The sequence below is a fragment of the Molothrus ater genome, chromosome 4 (genome assembly GCF_012460135.2).
Source record: "Molothrus ater isolate BHLD 08-10-18 breed brown headed cowbird chromosome 4, BPBGC_Mater_1.1, whole genome shotgun sequence".
Lineage (NCBI taxonomy): Eukaryota > Metazoa > Chordata > Aves > Passeriformes > Icteridae > Molothrus > Molothrus ater.
The window spans coordinates 58,290-68,128 of NC_050481.2; positions in this window are offsets into that span (position 1 = coordinate 58,290).

Sequence of the window (9,839 nt, forward strand, 5' to 3'; positions counted from 1 at the left end):
AGTACTGTCCAAGCTAGAGTAAAAGATTAATAAGGAATTCAGCTTGAAGGCACTGGAGGAGCTTGTGCTGATGGGGTTGCTGAGGAGATGATGTCAGGAGTACCAGGTGGATGTTGGCATATCAGAACAAATCCCGTTTTTTACTTCAGTGTTTGCAGTCTTGAGGGTCACATCCAGCTAAGCTAGGGAACACCTGCCATTGCCCAGCTGCTAGCATCTGACCATATTTTCTCCAACACAATATTATGATTTAAACAAGTGGTATGTCTCCCATTTTAGAATTGCATACTGGAGCAGAGAGCTGCTGCAAACTCCAGTCTTACAAAAAAGGTTGTAATTTTAAGTTTCTTCTAATTTTTAGTCCATTGTAAGAAAGGATAACATCAAGTCTAACCTATAATTTTGTAGGTTTATCTAATCCAAGTTTCATTTTCTTTTGCTGGTAATATTCTATTTAGAATTAAACTTCAAATTAACATCAAAGTATCTGAGAGAATGTTCCAACCTCTTTGCTAGCTGAGCATGTGGTGACAGCATTATCAACTGTCCTGCATTATTAATTTTGAGGACAGAATTGGAAGTGCTGTGGCCTGGTCCGACATTGAAAATTGATATTGAAGTACTTAAATAATCCCAAGGTTTTCAGTGGCTTATACAGGATAGGTTGAAAAATAAAGAGATAGAGTTCTATAATTTTTACTTCTGGTGTCTTAATATTTTCTACCATAATGAATTATGGGGAACATTTTTGAATGCAACTGATGAAATCCTGATGGCAAGGTAAAAGGGTTTGGGAACCTCCAATCCCCTACTAAGCAACATTTATCATATATTTTTTCTGTCCAGGTTGTTATTACTGGTTTTGCCCAATATATGTCAAAGTTGCTGCAGCCACACATCTGTCAATTACTGAAATATGAGTTTCTATTTTCTGGTGTTTTCAATTTTAAAGTTTTCTTTCCTAAAGGTGAAGAGTTTATTTCCTTCCCTGCAGTCCTTCAAGAAGGGGGCTGTTCTCAAAGAGTTTTAGGAAGTTATTTCCACTAGCTATTCCTTCTACTGTGTCTTTAAAAACTGTGTGACCCTAGGGATCAGTTTAGCATGACTAGCACCTGCTTCCTTATTTTATACACTTTTTAAAATTTGTCTCAATTATCTTTATATGAAAGTCACCTTTAGCCTTTAATTTGCATTGTTGTTATGCTCCCTCTGTGTGTGTGTGCATGTAACACCAAAAAAAGAGGCTTTCATGCTCTTTACTTCCCAGCTTGACTATCTGGGTGACAGAAATTTCTCGGGAGATGCTGTGCACTGTCAGATCCCAGCTACAGCTGAGCTCCATCAATGAGTGAGCTGTGAGGCACAGAACTTCCCTGGAGACACTGAGTGCCCTATGTAGGAACTGCTCATGTTTTAGTGCTCTACTAGATCATGTTTCCTTTTTTCCAGGTCTTCTCCCCACCACATTTTGTCTTTTAGCAATGTCTGTTTCATTCTGCTTCAGTATTTTCCCCAGCTGGATTTTAATGTGAGTATAATCCCACAAGCAACAGAAGAAATGTCTTTCTCAACTGGGACAGGCCAATCTGCTTTTGCAAAGTTGTCTGCCTTCAGCTTCCTAATTATCTTCCTTCAGTAGTCAACACAGGGCAAAATTGCCTCACTTCTACCTAATTCTTATTCTGGGCTTAGGCTCAGAATGCTGACTTCATTCAAGCAAATGTAATTCTAAAAAATCTGTATGTCAGATAACTGTGACAGGAGCAGGACTTCACAGTCTGGTTCTGCGCTGGCTTTGGTACTGATTTGTTTGATATTAGTCCAGCTGGTTCCCTTAAGATTGGTTGTCTAATATGAATGGTGATCCTTAACTGCAAAGTCTAAGCACTTTAAGTAGGGGTCCATCTAGAGTTCTAGAAAGCAAACACCTTCAGTTCACACATGCAGACAGAATAAAATTAGGTACAAACAGAAATAATCTGCTATAGCCCAGTGCCCCTTATCCCCACATCAATTACAGGTGAGCTGGTTGCGCAGCTGCAGCTGATGTACCCTAAGGAAAATGGGTATCAGGGCAGCTTTCCTTTATATGTGTAATATAATATCTTGATCTGTGTCTGTGGCAGAGGGGAGGATGAACAAGTCAGGGAGCAGCAAACATGGGAGTCACTGGAGAAAATCGAGGGTAGGCTGTCCTGCTCCTGAGTCTGGATTCTGCTGCTCAGGCACTGAATTTAGAAAAAATTGGTCCACCTCTCCTGTCTCTTAGAGCACATACCCATGAAAAGCAGAATAATCTCTGGAATATGTGGAGTCCTTTGAAGTCTTTTCTGAGTAAGAGAGACAGACTGTTCAATGCCTTTTCTTCTAATGGAGCTCTGATACTTAAATATGCAGCAGCAAGTCAGAAGAATCAATTTGTTACTTGTATGAGGGGCATAATTCATCCTCCCTCATTGAAAAGGTCAAGGATGCAGCGGCAACTATCAGCTTCCAAGTAAATATTCCTTTTATGTTCCTTTAGTGCAAATACCAGGCAGTAAGTAGGGAAGCATAAAAGGAAGTCATGCTGCAGGCTTTTACCTGAAGTAGGTGTTTTGTCATGGATTAATGGCAAATCATAATACATTATTTATCAGATAATAAGTGTGATAATTGTTTCTATTTATCATGAGCCTACCTCAGCTCATTCTCCTTTCATTCCTTCAGTCAAGCTGCCTCTGGAGATTTACAAGAGAAAAACAGTCCAAAGGTCATTCCAGCAATTTTTACTGATAATGACATTTTGATTAACTCCTAATTGATAAGTGTAAACTACAGACACTTTAGATAATGCAACTGACCCACATTCTCATAGTATAATGCCCAGAGAACTTGTCTGTCTCACAGCCACCCAGAGAACAGCATCCCCTTTCTCTAAAAGCCATATCTCCAGAATGAGTTAGGAAGAAACTTTTATTATCATTACACTTTCCCTATAGCAAGAGTATGATGTTGACGCGTGATAATATGGATAGCATATGATATTATGGAAGCACCTGTGCTTTGGGCTCAGTTCCAGGACTGCATTGTAGCATAGCATTTTGGCTTTCAGTCAAAAATCTATCTCTTCTTGTTGATATGGTGTGAAGATAGTAATTTCCTTTTTTCTACATCTCTATTTAGATTTCTTCAGACATTGCAAAAAATAGAGGTCACAAGCAGAAGTACTCATTGCTGTAGGATTAGAAAAAGAAGGGGATATGTGTAAAATAGTAAAAAAAGAGAAAAAAAAGGAAGCTCTGGGCCATAACCCTGCAGGAAGCCCCAGGCCTCTGGACAGAGCTCTGTAAATTGTTAATGCTTTCTTGCCTTGGATAGCAGGGTGTTAATGCCTCCTGCAGCTGAAGGCTGTCTGCCTGCTGGGAGAAACGCTAAGAGCTTTTTTCAGCATCTCATCCTCTGCAACAAAAGAAATAGCAGACTGAAGGACCACATCCAGTGACTTAAATTTGCTCATGTCTAGTCAGTCCATTGCCTGCCTGAGCTTGGGTGACCCCAGAGCCCCCTACAGTGTAGCATTGTGTGTCCTGTATGGGTTTATTGTAAAGTTGGTTATAAGTTAAGAATTTGGTTTGACCCTCAGTTCCCACCATGTTCTCCCTCATGATGGTTCATTCCTTCCACCAGTTACCTGTCCCTCATTGTAACCAACCCCCTTTCATTTCTAGAAATTTCTATGTCAATCTTCCCTTACCTAACATATGATTTATTCCCTGAGCCTTTTCCCTCCCCTGGGCCATTCCTATTCGTTCAGTTGTGTCCCTCACTCCTCCCCTGGGCTTCATTCATTGGTCCCTTGTGTCTCCTTCCATTACACCCTTCCCCTTTATAAGTGCCTCCCAAGTGTTTTTCTTGGACTCCGTTACTGGTCCCACGTGGGTCAATAAAGCGCCTTGGCATCCACATGCGTGTCCACTCCTTCCTTCCTTTGCCTCAGTACTTCACAGTCCTGCTCTCGCCTGTGTCACCACGCCACAGACGGAGCCACTACCCAGGGGTTCTCTTAGAGGACCTGGGAATGGCGGGATTTGTAGTCTCCACCGGTCACTCCGGGAGCGGCTAGCTGGCACCTGTCAGCTCCAGTGGCTGTGGGACGAGACTGCATTACAGCGACGGCATTCTGAAAAGGTTTGAGTTGGGAAGCATGGAGTTGTAGCCATTTGCAGTCAGGTTTATTGGTAGGAGCTGGTGATGTGACTCCAGAGCATGACTTTGAATTGTACTTCAGGAGACCTTGTAAGCTTCCTTCACTAGCCTGTCTGTGTTTTCCTTGGTAGATATTTCTTTAGTGGTATTGGCTGGTGTAATCAAAATTTGTCAGTAACTGGAAAGCTGCAGCCTTTAAAGAAGAATATAACTTGATAGAGGATTATGTAGAATATAGAGTTTCCCGTTACTGCCCGCTGAGCAGCAAGTGGTATCCTTTGAGATTTCAGGAAAAAATGGATTATTACTGTGGATAATGGAAAAATGCCTTATATTCCTGCACTCATTTAGGTTCAAGGGAATGCCCTCTATTTTGTGTCTCTAGAAAAGCTAATGATATCCCTCTGTGAAAGAATTGGGTGAACTGAGTGTAGTGGGTTTAGCGCTCACCAAATCACCAATGCACCCACTAAAATATACTCATTTTTCTGCTGTGAGGTATGGATTAGAAGGAGGTGGGCAAAACAGGCTCAAAACTTTAAAGGGTGTAAAGAGAACTTTATTGACAGAACTAAAGGAAAAAATAATAAGAAATCAGAATAAAACTTTCAGACACTTCTCCTCCTGCATCACTCTTTTCTTTCCCACTGACAACATAAAGAGACAAAACCTGGGACTTTCAGTCAGTTTACCACCTCTAAAATAGTCTTTCTTCAGTTCTCTGAGGGAGAGGAGTCACTCTTGCCATGCCATGGAGACTTCTCCACAAGAAACAGTTCTCTCACGGCATTTAATTTCCATGAATAACAGTCACCCAGTAATCTGCAATCACTGGGTGAAGTCCCTCCCATCTTTTGCAGCCTTCCCACAGGGAAGGTTCATGGGCTGTGTCAAATTATTGCGGTGCTATATGCATGAGCTGTTCTAGCATAAAAACAAAAGTTCTTTTCATCCATCTCTGGGAACAGAGGTTTTCTTCTTCTTTTCCTGGGGCAAAGTTTCTCATCTCTCTTGTCTCTTTCTGTTCAAGTTTCTTATTGGATTACAGCTACTGCAACATCTGCTTATTCCAACGCTGGTGCTTCTGCTTATGGCTGTGATTAGAACACTACAATGCATTCCATGAATTACAGAGAAAAATATATATCAAATACATCTTCACCATAGCCTTACAAAATAATTTCAGCCCAAAACTATAGCATCTTCTCAATCCCCTCCCACCTAGAATTTGGCTCCTTCTTCACTGACCTCAGTGTCCCATGTTGTTTTCTCTACATGCCTTCACCCTTTCCTTTTCCTGATTCAGGAGAGAATTGATGTTCATAGGTTTGTTTATTCTGAAGCTTTATCAATTGAAACAGTTTTTATAGAGCTATGCAGGGTTGAAAGGTTGATCTCATCCAGGCTCTGGAATCGAGGAATTGCTGAGTCTTTCGCTGCCGGCACCATGCAAGTTGTGCTGGATGCCGGTGCCACCCCTGTGCCTTTCCTTCATGTGGACTGTTGGAAAGAAGGAAAAGGTGCTGCTGCTGCTTTTGCCCTTAGGTCTGCAGCATTGCTGGCTAAAAGCAGCCAAGCAAACAAAGTTCATTGCAACCCATGTTGAGATATCTGCAGCTATGCAGTGCTGCACTGGCTGAGTGCTGCCGGTCGTGCCGATTTCAGCCACGCAGTCCCAGCTATGGGATCACTCCCAGTGCTGGTCCTGGAGTAAAAAAATTCATTTGTGAGCCATGCTGAGATAGCTGCAGCCCCACGGTGCTGCCCTAGCCATGCAGGGCTGGTCCCAGCTGCGTGGTTGCTCATGGTGTTGGGATAGTTCAGGTGGCATGGCCCAGTGGTGGCAGAAATCTCAGCCAAGCCACAGGCCGACCTGGTCATGCAGGGCTGGCCCAATCAGGCCTGGCTGACCCAGCCTTGTGGCTGCACAGGGCTGGGTTGGCCAGACCCCAAGAGAGCTTCCCATGGCCATGCCCATCCTTAAATGTGTTTTCATAGAGGCACATCCAGCTCTTTTAAGTGGTTTAACCAGGTGTCAATCTTCCAAACTAGGCAGCTGATTGGTTCTGCCAGGTCCCCACAGGGAACCCCTTCCGCAGGTCATGGACTCCCTCCCCAATCAAAAACCAAACATACATTGAAACACAATGCTGAGCAAGAGATGTATATTAATACAATTTAGAAATATAAAGAGCCCTTCCAAATGTTGATGTGTTGCTAATGTATTTATTGCCCTGCCTTGTGACCGCGTTCACAGGTGTCTCAGGTTGATGGAAGAGACAAGGATTTGACTCCATGTTTCAGAAGGCTTGATTTATTATTTTATGATAGATATTACATTAAAACTATACTAAAAAATAGAATAAAATATTTCATCAAAAGGTAGATAAAAATAAAATAAGAAAAAATGATAACAAAAGCTTCCATCTCAGACTCTCTGTCTGAGCCAGCTAAGCTGTGATTAGCCATTAATTAAAAACAACCAACATGGGCTGATCAAAGATCCACCTGTTGCATTCCACAGCAGCAGATAATCAATATTTACATTTTGCTCCTGAGGCCTCTCAACTTCTCAGGAGGAAAAATCCTAAGGAAATATTTTTCATAAAAGATGTCTACGACACTGCCTCACACATGGTAGCCAGTCTCTTGTGTCACAGAGAGAGGAAAAGTGTTACAGTCCACATTCTAGGAATTTCTAACCATTTGTGTTTTTGTAACATGCTGTTCTAGGTCTTCAGAATGTTCTTCCAAGTGTCTCTCCTTCTAATCTTCAAACCTTCCTTGAAGTCCTAGAGCCCCCCACCAAAAGATTGTTGGGCTTTTGAGCCAACCTCTTTCATCCCAGTGTTAATTTGTCTTCTCCCAGTGAGTTAGGCAGAGATGCCTCTTTGTGTAAATTTGTATTTGATTGCTACAACCTGCAAAAAGAAAAAAAAAAGGCTCTCTAAAACACAATTTTTGGTTTATGCCTATGGTAAACTATCCTTTGGTTTCTCTTTACATGATACCATAACTGATTGTTGTTTTTCAGCTCTTCTCCTGGGTAGGACTGTTGCAAAACATGGATTCCTAGATAGGAGTGATGTTTTGTTTCCTAAACCTCTACCTGGCTTTTCTCAATCTGCCTGGAAAAGGGAAAGTAGCCTCATAGGAGTCATGTGGTAAAAGATACCAGTGAAATCAGCTGGATCATGGAGTATTAAATGCTGTGGGTTGCTCGGCACCTTAAAGGCCATCTTAAAGGCACCTTAAAGGCCATCTCAAACTGCTGTAGGTAGGGATACTTTACACTAGACCACTAGGTTGCTCAGAGCTCCATCCAATCTGGCCTTGAACACTTCCAAGGATGAGACCTACACCTTATCTGGGCCAATGTGTTCCAGTGCGTCACTATCCTCACAGTAAAGGAATTCTTTCTAGTATTTAATCAATCTTCCAGTTTGAAGCCATTGCCCTTTGTAATATGACTACATGCTAAAAGAATTAAGACGTTGCTGGGACAGACATATCCATCCAATTACCACATGGAGTCTATAAAATACCTTTTTGGTGTGCCTCAAAAGAGCAGTATTGTACCTCAGAGAAACCTGTATTTGCATTCAAAGTCTTTGTATTAGAAAGCAAGTCTCCTGGACAAGTGGGGTAAATCCTGCTAATTTGGTTCCTGCTTTGCCTGGCAGTGTTGGTGATGGTGAACACATAACACATGGTGTTCATGTTCCATGGGGTCACACAGGTGGCCAAGCTTTTTGCAAAACCCAGTTCTCAGAACAGTAAGAGGCCAAATCCATTGAAGTCGGTGTAAAAGGATTATATTTGCTTCTACTGACACCTGCTACTGAATCCAGCAGTCTGAGAATTACACTAATGACTGGGACTTGTTTAAAAGTGTTGTTATATCACACTTGACATTACTGGAGGTGTATCAGATAAATGACTACAAACAGGAACTTCTAAATATGTGGTTTTTTGTGCAGTAAGTCAGAAGAAAATGTATTTAATACTGCTTGCAGAGACCACCTTCTGAGAAATTGTCTTCTGCCAAATAGGCTTCTGGGAAACTGGGACTATAGTTGTTAGACACAGCTTCATTGAGACACTGTTAGCAAACAAGAGGGAGATGTCCTGATTTGTCAGTGGACATTGTCAAACAAAGAAAAGTTGAAACAAACTTCTTATCAGCATTATTCTGCAAGCCAGGGTAAGGAAGGCTTTCTTTCTTTTAAGCATTGTATGAGTTCAGGCCAAATAATGAAGATGACAAGCAGTCTCCAGCTATACATGGGAAAAACTAGCTCATGCTGACTTGTATGCAAGTGGATTTATGCTTATCACAGAGTGACATGGCATCAACCATGCTGTCTTTTGCAAAGTATTTATGGCCAAAATAATGTGTAGTGAGAGATTCAGTAAGTTAGGCAGGGTGAAAACGAAATTGATTCTCTTTGGATGAGCTCACTAATGGCTAGTAGTGCAGCAAAGGGATCAAATTGCTTTCAAGTGCCAAACAACTTTAAGGTTTTTATAGTGGTTGTAGGTTTTTCTGGTTTTGACTTTTTTTGATATGAAATGCTTTCATGCCATCTCAGGAAGTGGGTGCGTATAGCAGAAGAGCATCAAAATTGCTGAGAGTGTTACACCAAAGGTTGTGGTGTCTTCTAACTCAAATCTCCGACAATCTTTAGCATAAAGGAAAAAGGAGCAGTGCAAAGTTTACCTTCCTCTCGAGACCAGAAAAATGATCTGCAGTGAGAAAATACAAGAAACATTAAATATGTGCTTCTACATGAAACATGCATCAGAAGACAAGAGAGTCCTGGGAATGTATTTGTTAAGTAACTAAATTCAGACATGCTTGGCTTATGGTATCAAAGTTCCATTATTGCTTTCACAGCTCATGATGCTGTTTCTCTGCTTTTCTATACCCTCAGTGGCAGGAATATCTAGTCAGAAATCAATTCTGTATCTTCCACAGTGATAAATGTTTCTAGTACACCCAAATGAGGATGAAGGCTGGGAATAAAACCTGCCTGTATTGAAATGATGGAAGGAATATAAGGGCACTTGCATTTGCTCAGCTGGTGTTGGGCTTAGTCTTGTTTCTGCAAGTATTAGTATTGAACTGAAAGCACAGCCTTCTGTAATGAAGCATATTTGTCCAATTGCTTCCACATAAGCTAAGTCTCTTCTCTGCTGGGGTCTTTTTCCCCATTCATCTTTGCATACATATACTGCCTTAGGTTTTGACATTAACAGCAGCACAAGTTAATCAAATCCCAAAAAGTTTTCCCATCCATATATTTCACTTCAGAGCAAGATACAGCAACTCATATGGTAATGCTTACACTTTCAGGGAAAGAACAGGGAAAATCAGGCCAGACTGGTAAGTGACCCAGCTAACCTCTCTCCCTTTACACAACACTGACTTTTTCTTCAATAAAGTCTCGCTCAGAACAATCTCAGTTTTTCATCACAGAAATTTCCAGTGCACTCCCAGGGGATTTACATAAATCTCACTGTCCTTTCTGATTTTTTTTTCCTTTCACACCCGTCACACCTGAGTCCCTGTGTTGCCATTTCTTTAAATCTTTTATCCTTTGGTTAGTACTGATGGCAATATGGATTACCCATCACCACCTCCAAATATT